The sequence below is a fragment of the Panulirus ornatus genome, chromosome 68, assembly GCF_036320965.1.
Source record: "Panulirus ornatus isolate Po-2019 chromosome 68, ASM3632096v1, whole genome shotgun sequence".
Lineage (NCBI taxonomy): Eukaryota > Metazoa > Arthropoda > Malacostraca > Decapoda > Palinuridae > Panulirus > Panulirus ornatus.
The window spans coordinates 5339061-5352462 of record NC_092291.1 but is presented as its reverse complement, the minus strand read 5'-3'; positions in this window follow the sequence as shown (position 1 = coordinate 5352462).

Here is a 13402-nt window from a genome sequence, read left to right as displayed (position 1 = left end):
GGTTTGTTGAATGTGTTTGATGACAGAGTGGCAGATATAGGGTGTTTTGGTCGAGGTGGTGTGCAAAGTGAGAGGGTTAGGGAAAATGATTTGGTAAACAGAGACGAGGTAGTAAAAGCTTTACGGAAGATGAAAGCTGGCAAGGCAGCGGGTTTAGATGGTATTGCAGAGGAATTTATTAGAAAGAGGGGGTGACTGTATTGTTGACTGGTTGGTAAGGTTATTTAATGTATGTGTGATTCATGGTGAGGTGCCGAAGGATTGGCGGAATGCTTGCATAGTGCCATTGTACAAAGGCAAAGGGGATAAGAGCGAGTGCTCAAATTACAGGGGTATCAGTTTGTTGAGTATTCCTGGTAAATTATATGGGAGGGTATTGATTAAGAGGGTGAAGGCATGTACAGAGCATCAGATTGGGGAAGAGCAGTGTGGTTTCAGAAGTGGTAGAGTGGATCAAGTGTTTGCTTTGAAGAATGTATGTGAGAAATACTTAGAAAAGCAAATGGATTTGTATGTAGCATTTATGGATCTGGAGAAGGCATATGATAGAGTTGATAGAGATACTGTGTGGAAGGTATTAAGAATATATGGTGTGGGAGGCAAGTTGTTAGAAGCAGTGAAAAGTTTTTACCGAGGATGTAAGGCATGTGTACATGTATGATGAGAAGAAAGTGATTGGTTCTCAGTGAAGGCAGGTGTGCGGCAGGGGTGTGTGATGTCTCCATGGTTGTTTAATTTGTTTATGGATGGGGTTGTTAGGGAGCTGAATGCAAGAGTTTTGGAAAGAGGGGCAAGTATGCAGTCTGTTGTGGATGAGAGAGCTTGGGAAGTGAGTCAGTTGTTGTTCGCTGATGATATAGCGCTGGTGGCTGATTCATGTGAGAAACTGCAGAAGCTGGTGACTGAGTGTGGTAAAGTGTGTGAAAGAAGAAAGTTAAGAGTAAATGTGAATAAGAGCAAGGTTATTGGGTACAGTAGGGTTGAGGGTCAAGTCAATTGGGAGGTAAGTTTGAATGGAGAAAAACTGGAGGAAGTAAAGTGCTTTAGATATCTGGGAGTGGATCTGGCAGCAGATGGAACCATGGAAGCGGAAGTGAATCATAGGGTGGGGGGGGGGGCGAAAATTCTGGGAGCCTTGAAGAATGTTTGGAAGTTGAGAACATTATCTCCGAAAGCAAAAATGGGTATGTTTGAAGGAATAGTGGTTCCAACAATGTTGTATGGTTGCGAGGCGTGGGCTATGGATAGAGATGTGCGCAGGAGGGTGAATGTGCTGGAAATGAGATGTTTGAGGACAATATGTGGCGTGAGGTGGTTTGATCGAGTAAGTCATGTAAGAGTAAGAGAGATATGTGGAAATAAAAAGAGTGTGGTTGACAGAGTAGAAGAGGGTGTTTTGAAATGGTTTGGTCACATGGAGAGAATGAGTGAGGAAAGATTGACCAAGAGAATATAGGTGTCAGAGGTGGAGGGAACGAGGAGAAGTGGGAGACCAAATTGGAGGTGGAAAGATGGAGTGAAAAAGATTTTGAGTGATCGGGGCCTGAACATGCAGGAGGGTGAAAGGCGTGCAAGGAATAGAGTGAATTGGAACGATGTGGTATACCGGGGTCGACGTGCTGTCAATGGATTGAACCAGGGCATGTGAAGCGTCTGGGGTAAACCATGGAAAGTGTGTGGGGCCTGGATGTGGAAGGGAGCTGTGGCTTCGGTGCATTATTACATGACAGCTAGAGACTGAGTGTGAACGAATGGAGCCTTTGGTGTCTTTCCTAGCGCTACCTCGCACACATGAGGGGGGAGGGGGTTGTTATTTCATGTGTGGCGAGGTGGCGATGGGAAGAAATAAAGGCAGACAGTATGAATTGTGTACATGTGTATATATGTATATGTCTGTGTGTGTATATATATGTGTACATTGAGATGTATAGGTATGTATATTTGCGTGTGTGGACGTGTATGTATATACATGTGTATGTGGGCGGGTTGAGCCATTCGTTCGTCTGTTTCCTTGCGCTACCTCGCTAACGCGGGAGACAGCGACAAAGCAAAATAAAAAAAAAAAAAAATATATATATATATATATATATATATATATATATATATATATATATATATATATATATATATCATACTATTCGCCATTTCCCGCATTAGCGAGGTAGCGTCAAGAATAGAGGACTGGGCCTCTGAGGGAATATCCTCACATGGCCCCCTTCTCTGTTCCTTCTTTTGGAAAAAAAAAAAAAAAATGAGAGGGGAGGATTTCCAGCCCCCTGCTCCCTTCCCTTTTAGTCGCCTTCTACGACACGCAGGGAATACGTGGGAAGTATTCTTTCTCCCCTATCCCCAGGGATAGGGGAGAAAGAATACTTCCCACGTATTCCCTGCGTGTCGTAGAAGGCGACTAAAAGGGGAGGGAGCGGGGGGCTGGAAATCCTCCCCTCTCATTATTTTTTTTTTTAATTTTCCAAAAGAAGGAACAGAGAAGGGGGCCAGGTGAGCATATTCCCTCAATGGCCCAGTTCTCTGTTCTTAACGCTACCTCGCCAACGCGGGAAATGGCGAATAGTTTGAAAGAAAGAAAAGATATATATATATATATATATATCTTTTTCTTTTTTCTTTTAAACTATTCGCCGTTTCCCGCGTTAGCGAGGAAGCGTTAAGAACAGAGGACTGGGCCTTTTTTTTTTTTTTCCAAAAGAAGGAACAGAGGGGGCCAGGTGAGGATATTCCAAAAAAGGCCCAGTCTTCTGTTCTTAACGCTACCTCGCTAACGCGAGAAATGGCGAATAGTTTAAAAGAAAAGAAATATATATTATATATTATATTATTATACTTTGTCGCTGTCTCCCGCGTTTGCGAGGTAGCGCAAGGAAACAGACGAAAGAAATGGCCCCCCCCCCCATACACATGTATATACATACGTCCACACACGCAAATATACATACCTACACAGCTTTCCATGGTTTACCCCAGACGCTTCACATGCCTTGATTCAATCCACTGACAGCACGTCAACCCCGGTATACCACATCGCTCCAATTCACTCTATTCCTTGCCCTCCTTTCACCCTCCTGCATGTTCAGGCCCCGATCACACAATATCTTTTTCACTCCATCTTTCCACCTCCAATTTGGTCTCCCTCTTCTCCTCGTTCCCTCCACCTCCGACACATATATCCTCTTGGTCAATCTTTCCTCACTCATTCTCTCCATGTGCCCAAACCACTTCAAAACACCCTCTTCTGCTCTCTCAACCACGCTCTTTTTATTTCCACACATCTCTCTTACCCTTACGTTACTCACTCGATCAAACCACCTCACACCACACATTGTCCTCAAACATCTCATTTCCAGCACATCCATCCTCCTGCGCACAACTCTATCCATAGCCCACGCCTCGCAACCATACAACATTGTTGGAACCACTATTCCTTCAAACATACCCATTTTTGCTTTCCGAGATAATGTTCTCGACTTCCACACGTTCTTCAAGGCCCCCAGAATTTTCGCCCCCTCCCCCACCGTATGATCCACTTCCGCTCCCATGGTTCCATCCGCTGCCAGATCCACTCCCAGATATCTAAAACACTTCACTTCCTCCAGTTTTTCTCCATTCAAACTCACCTCCCAATTGACTTGACCCTCAACCCTACTGTACCTAATAACCTTGCTCTTATTCACATTTACTCTTAACTTTCTTCTTCCACACACTTTACCAAACTCAGTCACCAGCTTCTGCAGTTTCTCACATGAATCAGCCACCAGCGCTGTATCATCAGCGAACAACAACTGACTCACTTCCCAAGCTCTCTCATCCCCAACAGACTTCATACTTGCCCCTCTTTCCAAAACTCTTGCATTTACCTCCCTAACAACCCCATCCATAAACAAATTAAACAACCATGGAGACATCACACACCCCTGCCGCAAACCTACATTCACAGAGAACCAATCACTTTCCTCTCTTCCTACACGTACACATGCCTTACATCCTCGATAAAAACTTTTCACTGCTTCTAACAACTTTCCTCCCACACCATATATTCTTAATACCTTCCACAGAGCATCTCTATCAACTCTATCATATGCCTTCTCCAGATCCATAAATGCTACATACAAATCCATTTGCTTTTCTAAGTATTTCTCACATACATTCTTCAAAGCAAACACCTGATCCACTCATCCTCTACCACTTCTGAAACCACACTGCTCTTCCCCAATCTGATGCTCTGTACATGCCTTCACCCTCTCAATCAATACCATCCCATATAATTTACCAGGAATACTCAACAAACTTATACCTCTGTAATTTGAGCACTCACTCTTATCCCCTTTGCCTTTGTACAATGGCACTATGCACGCATTCCGCCAATCCTCAGGCACCTCACCATGAGTCATCCATACATTAAATAACCTTACCAACCAGTCAACAATACAGTCACCCCCTTTTTTAATAAATTCCACTGCAATACCATCCAAACCTGCTGCCTTGCCGGCTTTCATCTTCCGCAAAGTGAGCTTGGGAAGGAGACCTGTGTGAGGAAGTACCAGGAGAGACTGAGTACAGAATGGAAAAAGGTGAGAACAATGGAAGTAAGGGGAGTGGGGGAGGAATGGGATGTATTTAGGGAATCAGTGATGGATTGCGCAAAAGATGCTTGTGGCATGAGAAGAGTGGGAGGTGGGTTGATTAGAAAGGGTGGTGAGTGGTGGGATGAAGAAGTAAGAGTATTAGTGAAAGAGAAGGGAGAGGCATTTGGACGATTTTTGCAGGGAAAAAATGCAATTGAGTGGGAGATGTATAAAAGAAAGAGACATGAGGTCAAGAGAAAGGTGCAAGAGGTGGAAAAAAGGGCAAATGAGAGTTGGGGTGAGAGAGTATCATTAAATTTTAGGGAGAATAAAAAGATGTTCTGGAAGGAGGTAAATAAAGTGCGTAAGACAAGGGAGCAAATGGGAACTTCAGTGAAGGGCGCAAATGGGGAGGTGATAACAAGTAGTGGTGATGTGAGAAGGAGATGGAGTGAGTATTTTGAAGGTTTGTTGAATGTGTTTGATGATAGAGTGGCAGATATAGGGTGTTTTGGTCGAGGTGGTGTGCAAAGTGAGAGGGTTAGAAATATATATATATATATATATATATATATATATATATATATATATATATATATATATATATATATATATATATATATTCTATATAGAGCATTATCAAATCGTTAGGGTAGTTTGCACCTTCGCCACGCAGGAAGAAAGAATATGTATTATATTTTTCATCGATGGCGTACTTCATGAGTCCTATATAATTGATATGAGCATCAAGAGGGAAAGCACCGTATACTTAACACCAACATGGAGAGCCTTGAATAAAAAAAGTGGAGAGTATATATGATGACAAAATGTTTTTCATCATCTGTGATAGATTCTCTCCGTCATAGTATATTTCACATAAGCTAAATAAGCTAAATATATCTGGAAGAACACTGACGACCGCCAACAGCCTGGTTAGGTTAGGTTAGGTTAGGTTAGGTTGGTTAGGGTAGGGTAGGTTAGGTTAGGTTGGTTAGGTTAGGGTAGGGTAGGTTAGGTTAGGTTGGATTGTGTTGTGTTAGGTTAACTTAGGTGCTGTTTGAGACCCCTGGAACATGACAATGCGGAGAGAGCGTTGGTGGCGTGTGATAGCCCTGGAACTTGCCAGTGCAATGAGAACGTGAGTGCGGTGTGAGATCCCTGGAACACGACATTGCGGAGAGAACGTTAGGCAAAGTGGTTCTTCTGTTGTATAGTATTCTACACAAACAAACGCCAGTATTCATAATATCATGCATGAGCCATAAATCCCCTAAGCAGCGTTTTTGCGGATCTTAGTTTGAACAGTAAATCATGAGAATGGATTGCTGCGGCGAGTCTCCCTGGTGACGTCAACGGTGTGCGGTTCTCTGAAACACTAACAACCATCAACTTGGTTCTCCTTTTTGTTGTTGGTTTGTTAGACGACGGTATGGGGGAGACGTAAGTTCCTACCACGGCGCCTTGGCAAGTACATGGATCATGTCGCTTGGCTGTGTGCGTGCGAATCGTAGTATCAGTATTCGATCCCAATGCCGCCGCCGCAGCAACAACACCAGCAGCATCAGTATTATCCTTCTTCAATGCCATTAGACCCAGTCTATTGATATCCTTGGTCTGTCTTTTCGAAGACATTCTTCTCCATATGGAACCGTCATGGCACCCGCTGCGGCAATGGGAACGACGCCTCACCGTTTATGGCTTTTTCCTATTGTGAGTGCTGCCTGCCTTCCTCCGACGCCTTCAATGTAGCACATTTCCTGAGAATTCCACAAGATGGGATTTTCTCCGTTTTAAAAATGGGCGGGATGTTGTGGTGGCACCCGCCCCAGCCAAATGTTATGATGATGATGAGACGGTAGGGGGGACCTAAGCTTCTACCTCGGCAAGAACATGCATCATGTCGCTTGACCGTTGGCGTGCGAATCGTAGGTCTTAGTGTTCTACCCCAATGCCGCAGCAGCAGCAAAGGAGGGAAATTGGGTAGAGTTGAGAGCTACAGTTGCGGCTCTATCCCATCCCAAATACGGATCAACCAAAAGCTGATGTGCTGTATCGAACCGTTTGCATACAACTTATGTACCAGCCTGGGTGCCGTGAGTGGCAGAGCAGATTCTTCACTGCGATCCAATAAGGTTTAACCCGGGAAAAGGTTAGGGGATTTGTCACGCCAATCGATGGCAAAAGCCCCTACATAGTAGACATATAGATTAAGAGGAATTGTGTATTTCGCCACCGTAACTGGACCTCCAAGGCCGGAATCGAAAGTGAGAGTGAGGAGGAGGAGGAGGAGGCTGGCTGGGTGTGTTTGTGTGTATGGAATGCGAGAGCGCGCGGGAGGAAGGGGGGGGGGGGGGTCGGCTTGTCTCCTTCGCTGCCACCCGCCCGCTCCCTCGCTCGCGTACTACTTACTAAAACACAACTGCCAATCTAGTGAGTGATGTCAAACTCTGTCGACGCAATGTGGGTCGATCGATAATGGTCCACTGATGTTCACCACCACCACCATGTGTGAGGAAGGGAGGGAGGCGGGTCGGTATATAGAGAGGAGAAAGTATGGGTAACTTCGGTAGACTTACTGTACCACAAAAGTAATAATGGTTTATATGAAGGAATTGGAAGGAAATATTTCGGTACAATATGGAAACTGGTTATAAAAGGAATAATGTGTGCTAATATGAAATTTTGCAAAGGAAAAACGTACAAAGATAGACCTGTGTTCCCAATAGTACGAAGCATATTAATTTTCATTAGAATGAGGGTATCGCATAACATCTAAAATGCAGAAGCTTAAACATTTTTGCAGATACAAAAGAAAAGTATATTTATTTCCGTACGTTCTCAACAATGCACTATTGTATGTTTACAAGCAATGGCTTGATACTTTTTTCATCACCATGTAGGTCTTATTTGAGTTGTTTTGATACAAATTTTTGCACGGTTTTTAATGTTATTAACAGGTGTTGTATTTTATATGTGAATTTCCATATGCATGCATTTCACACAGTTACACTGATATCCTATTTTGTATTACTGCATGCATGTGTGTACGCATGTACATACAGTCTATCACAAGGTGAAAAAAATGTTCTGATATATATTTATCAATACTGTATTGCACCAAATGAATATCACACGATAATTTGTTTCCTTTTATCACAATATTCAAGAATAAGGTGAAATGTAAGAGTATTAGGGAAATCTAAATTACCATAAATTACCAGCACAAACCGAAGATAGGATCATGACTTGTATACATAATTACTAATTCATATCAGCACTAGCAAAGAATTTTGTGTAAGTTAACATAATGTCAGTTTGTATTAAGTCTTATCATTGCTAAGGCAAAACATAACATTTATACCACACAAAGTACAATAAAGGACTTTATTCCCTGCAGAAATTATGGCAGATTTGAATATCTTGCAATTACTTTTAAGGTCCTCGTTTTCTTTGATAGTTAAGCTCTGTTTCCCGTTTTCGAATAGTTCTTGGTTCGCCCCCAGATGGCGTTACTGCAAGCATCACAAAATTAGTATGTCAAAGTCTGAAATTGCGCTTCTTTGTATATGTTTCTATCTGCTGAGCTCGGCCGCCATTTTTAGTCTTCTCTGTGTTGGTGCCAAAGACGGATGTGTTCTTACGCTCTGTATTTCAAGTCTGTGTTGCCTGATGTATTAGTGTCTACTCTTATTTTTGGTAAGTCAGACTTTCCTTAGCACTATGGCAATGTTTCTGTGCATTTTCCTTGAGAAGTGAGGCTTCCTTGAGCTTTTATTCGATATATCAATTCGTAGGAAGGATTACACAGCTCCTAGCTAGGACGCCATTTTGGTTTCGTTTAGAATGCCATGATCAACACTCTTCTTTCAGTCCTCCTATCTTCCGTTAACCTTCATTGCTTTCTTTGGATTATTCACTTATAATCAAATTTTGTGTGTGTTTATTGAACATATGCGAAGTGCTGCGTCTGGTAGACATACATATTTATTGCTTTTTAAGTGTGGAACAGTGCTTATAGAGGAGTTTTTCACTTGAAGTGTTTACAAGGAAGTGGTTTTTAAACTTGGTGCAATTCGTTGTTTCCGTGTGCTCAGTGTGTGAAAAGGAGTGGAACATGGCAGCAATGGTGAATGATGTATAGAGAATGAAAAATGCCTGCATCGGAGTTTATTAGCAGCCAAATCCGAAGTGTCTGTTCGCGGGTAACTATATATGGGTATGGCTAAGTTTTGATGACAATGAAGTAGGCAATATATTTGGAATTAGTCATTATTATAACCTCATTTTCATAAAGGTATTACGTAGATTATAAGTTATGAAATTAGGCTTATAGGCCATATAGGTTGTTAGTTATATGGTTATTTGCCTCAATTAGCCGTTTAGCTCTACATGGGAATAATGACTACTTAAGTTTTATGTTTGTAGTATACAAACAATAAGAGACCAGCTTTTGAAGCTCCTTTTGCTGGTAAATGATGACATCCGATTGCATTTTATTTACCCTAAATTTTCACAGAACAAGAATAGTAAGGATAACATTGCTAGTGAAGTTTTTGTCCTCGTAGTTGCCACCCATTTTAAGCAAATATTCAAAGATGGATGATAATAGATTACTCTATAATGTACCCATGACTTCAGCTCTATCATAACCCACAAATAAAGACTGGTAGATGTTATATATATGTCGTAATTTAATTAAGATATGCCGTAATGTGTTCAAGTTGAAATAGAAATTAAGACACCGTTCATTTCCATAATTCCAGTCAAACAACGGGTTGGATATGATAACCTTCCCACCACCGCCGAGGACCACGTCACCCTCAGTCGTCTACTGACATCGCAAGAGGGAGGGAGGAAGACGTCATGACAGCATTCGTCTTGCCTCAAGGAAGGTAAGTTTGGTAGTGGGGTAAACCTTCGTCGGGTCAAGGGGGGTGGTACCTACTTCACGTGCAAGTTTGATATTGGAGTAAACCTTCGTCGAGTCAAGGAGGTTGGTACCTCCTTCACGTGCAAGTTTGATAGGGCGATAAACCGTCGAGTCAAGGAGGGTGGTACCGCCTTCTCGTGTATGAAAAACCACAAAAATTAGTATGTCAGTCTGAAATTGCGCTTCTTTGTATGTGTTTCTTGCTGCTGAGCTCGGCCGCCATTTTTAGTCTTCTCTGTGTTGATTCCAAATACGGACGTGTTCTTACGCTCTGTATTTCCAGTCTGTGTTGCCTGATGTCTTGGTGTCTATTCGTCTTTTTAGCAAGTCAGACTTTCCTTAGCACTATGGCAATGTTTCTGTGCATTTTTCCTTGACAAGTGGGGCTTGCTTGAGCTTTTATTCGACGTATCAATACGTAGGAAGATTACACAGCTCCTAGCTAGGACGCCATTTTGGTTTCGTTTAGAATGCCGTGACCAACACTCTTCTTTCAGCCCTCCTATCTTCCGTTAACCTTCACTGCTTTCTGTGGATTATTCACTTATATTTAAATTTTGTGTGTGTTTATTGAACATATGCGAAGTGCTGCGTCTGGTAGACATACATATTGCTTTTTAAGTGTGGAACAGTGCTTATAGAGGTGTTTTTCACTCGAAGTGTTTTGTTACAAGGAAGTGATTTTTAAACTTAGGGCAATGCGTTCTTATGTTTGTGTGCTCAGGGCTGGGATCAAAGTAGTGTATTATCTTCAGTGGCTCACTCTGATTATTGTTAGAGACCAGCCCCGCAGCAGTCGCAAAGGTGCGGACACTGTTGCTTCGTTGCCAGCGAACTTCATTGGGTCGTGGGTTCTGAAACTTAGTTCTACCGTTCTAATTTACCTTTCGAAGGGGTCAAAATTGGCAGCCAGCCTCTTGAGAGCCCGAACAACAAGCTCTTTTCATTTTGTGGGCCAGTAACCAGTGTTAAGCGGGAGGGTTTCCTCTAGTGCGTCTGCCTAGTTCATAGTTAGACAAAGCTAATGAGATTAGCTGACCCTAGCGTTCTGCTTGGCTTTCAAACCTTAGAATTGGGCTTCGCAAATTCTGGTAAATGTTGGGTTCTTTGCTGTTTTATGATTTGCCAATTTTAGGTGCTGGGCGCCTTAGTTGTGTAAAACGCATCAATTCTCTAAGACTTTCAAAACGGCATATTTTGAACATTATTGAGGCCAATAAAACATAGTTATATTCGTCTCGCTAATAAAACTTTGCATAAATGGAGTTTAGCTAAATAAAATATGAATTCCAAAGGATCAACATGCTCGAATACGTCAGTTAGGCAAGCCATCACTGCTCCTTAGCTGTGGTAGCCATAACTACATGCGCAGCGACATTGCCCAGGACAATGTAATCGTTTGTGTTCCGACTCGGTCGCGTGCCACCTACTGACATGTTCGGAGCTGTAGTCGTTCTTTCAGAGCTAGTTGTTACTGCTCTCCCTGCGTTGTCGCTACCCTTGCTTTGTTTGAAGGGTTTTTGAAATTTATTGTTCAATATATTTCATATATTGAATGTCGAACCTCACAACGCATCAGCGTGATACGAACGAAGAGACGTCAGTGAAGAGAAATTGATAATTTCGGTACCTGTCAACTTTATCGCTGACGAATGATGGATTGTATCAATATCCTGCTTATGAGAAGGACAGGCAGGAGTGTTCATGCAAATATCGTATTATAACGGGGAAATCGTGTGGCATAATTGTAACCTATTTGCAGAATTGATATCACCAGTGTTCAGTTAAGAATATATCTTGCTGCTCAGATACATAACCGTACTACTGCAGCACTTGGTTTAGTGGTTTGCATTACCCACTTGCAGCCTTCACGTACCTCAACTTGATAGATATCACACCCTCTCCAACTGAAATGTCCGAGGTACATTTTGATTGTTAGGATAATGAATGAGGATGAATGTCACAAGTCGATCATCGTAGAAGTTGATGGTTTGGAAATAAGATTTTTTTATCCGCTAAGAAGAATGACACCATAATTGTATACACGTACCACAAATATAGGAAGAAAAAAAATTGTTCAGTTTCACAAGCCTTCAGCATAAGATTATGGGTATATGTGAAGGAGAAAGTATGGGTAACTTCGGTAGACTTACTGTACCAAAAAAAGTAGTAATGATGTATATGAAGGAATTGGAAGGAAATATTTCGGTACAATATTTTAACAGTGGTTATAAAAGGGATACTTTGTGCTAATATAAAATTTTGCAAAAGAAAAACGTACAAAGATAGACATGTTTTCCCAATAGTACGAAGCATATTTTTATTAGAATGAAGGTATCGCCTAACATCTAAAATGCAGAAGCTTAAAAATTTTTTTTGCAGATACAAAAAAGTATATTCATTTCCGTAAGTTCTCAAAAATGCACGATTTTATGTTTACAAGCAATGGCTTTATACTTTTTTCATCACCATGTAGGTCTTATTTGAGTTTTTGATATCAATTTTTGCACCGTTTTTGATGTTAACAGGTGTTGTATTTGGCATTCATTTTATTCATTCACTGTACTCTCAGGCAAACATTATAAGATTAATTTACCTCAATGTTCTCTTGTTCTCTTGTTTCATCTTTGTGTGTGTTCGCAAGATCCTGCATTTCGCTTTAAAAAATTATATTGCGGCAGGGGTGTGTGATGTCTCCATGGTTGTTTAATTTGTTTATGGATGGGGTTGTTAGGGAGGTAAATGCAAGAGTTTTGGAAAGAGGGGCAAGTATGAAGTCTGTTGGGGATGAGAGAGCTTGGGAAGTGAGTCAGTTGTTGTTCGCTGATGATACAGCGCTGGTGGCTGATTCATGTGAGAAACTGCAGAAGCTGGTGACTGAGTTTGGTAAAGTGTGTGGAAGAAGAAAGTTAAGAGTAAATGTGAATAAGAGCAAGGTTATTAGGTACAGTAGGGTTGAGGGTCAAGTCAATTGGGAGGTGAGTTTGAATGGAGAAAAACTGGAGGAAGTGAAGTGTTTTAGATATCTGGGAGTGGATCTGGCAGCGGATGGAACCATGGAAGCGGAAGTGGATCATAGGGTGGGGGAGGGGGCGAAAATTCTGGGGGCCTTGAAGAATGTGTGGAAGTCGAGACATTATCTCGGAAAGCAAAAATGGGTATGTTTGAAGGAATAGTGGTTCCAACAATGTTGTATGGTTGCGAGGCGTGGGCTATGGATAGAGTTGTGCGCAGGAGGATGGATGTGCTGGAAATGAGATGTTTGAGGACAATGTGTGGTGTGAGGTGGTTTGATCGAGTGAGTAACGTAAGGGTAAGAGAGATGTGTGGAAATAAAAAGAGCGTGGTTGAGAGAGCAGAAGAGGGTGTTTTGAAGTGGTTTGGGCACATGGAGAGGATGAGTGAGGAAAGATTGACCAAGAGGATATATGTGTCGGAGGTGGAGGGAACAAGGAGAAGAGGGAGACCAAATTGGAGGTGGAAAGATGGAGTGAAAAAGATTTTGTGTGATCGGGGCCTGAACATGCAGGAGGGTGAAAGGAAGGCAAGGAATAGAGTGAATTGGAGCGATGTGGTATACCGGGGTTGACGTGCTGTCAGTGGATTGAATCAAGGCATGTGAAGCATCTGGGGTAAACCATGGAAAGCTGTGTAGGTATGTATATTTGCGTGTGTGGACGTATGTATATACATGTGTATGGGGGGGGGGGGCATTTCTTTCGTCTGTTTCCTTGCGCTACCTCGCAAACGCGGGAGACAGCGACAAAGTATAATAAAATAAAAAAAAAATTCGTTTTTAACGAGTATGACTGAATATATTCAAATTTAGTGTGTTTATTGAACATATGTGAAGTGCTGTCTGGTATACATACATTTTTAATCCTTTTTAAGT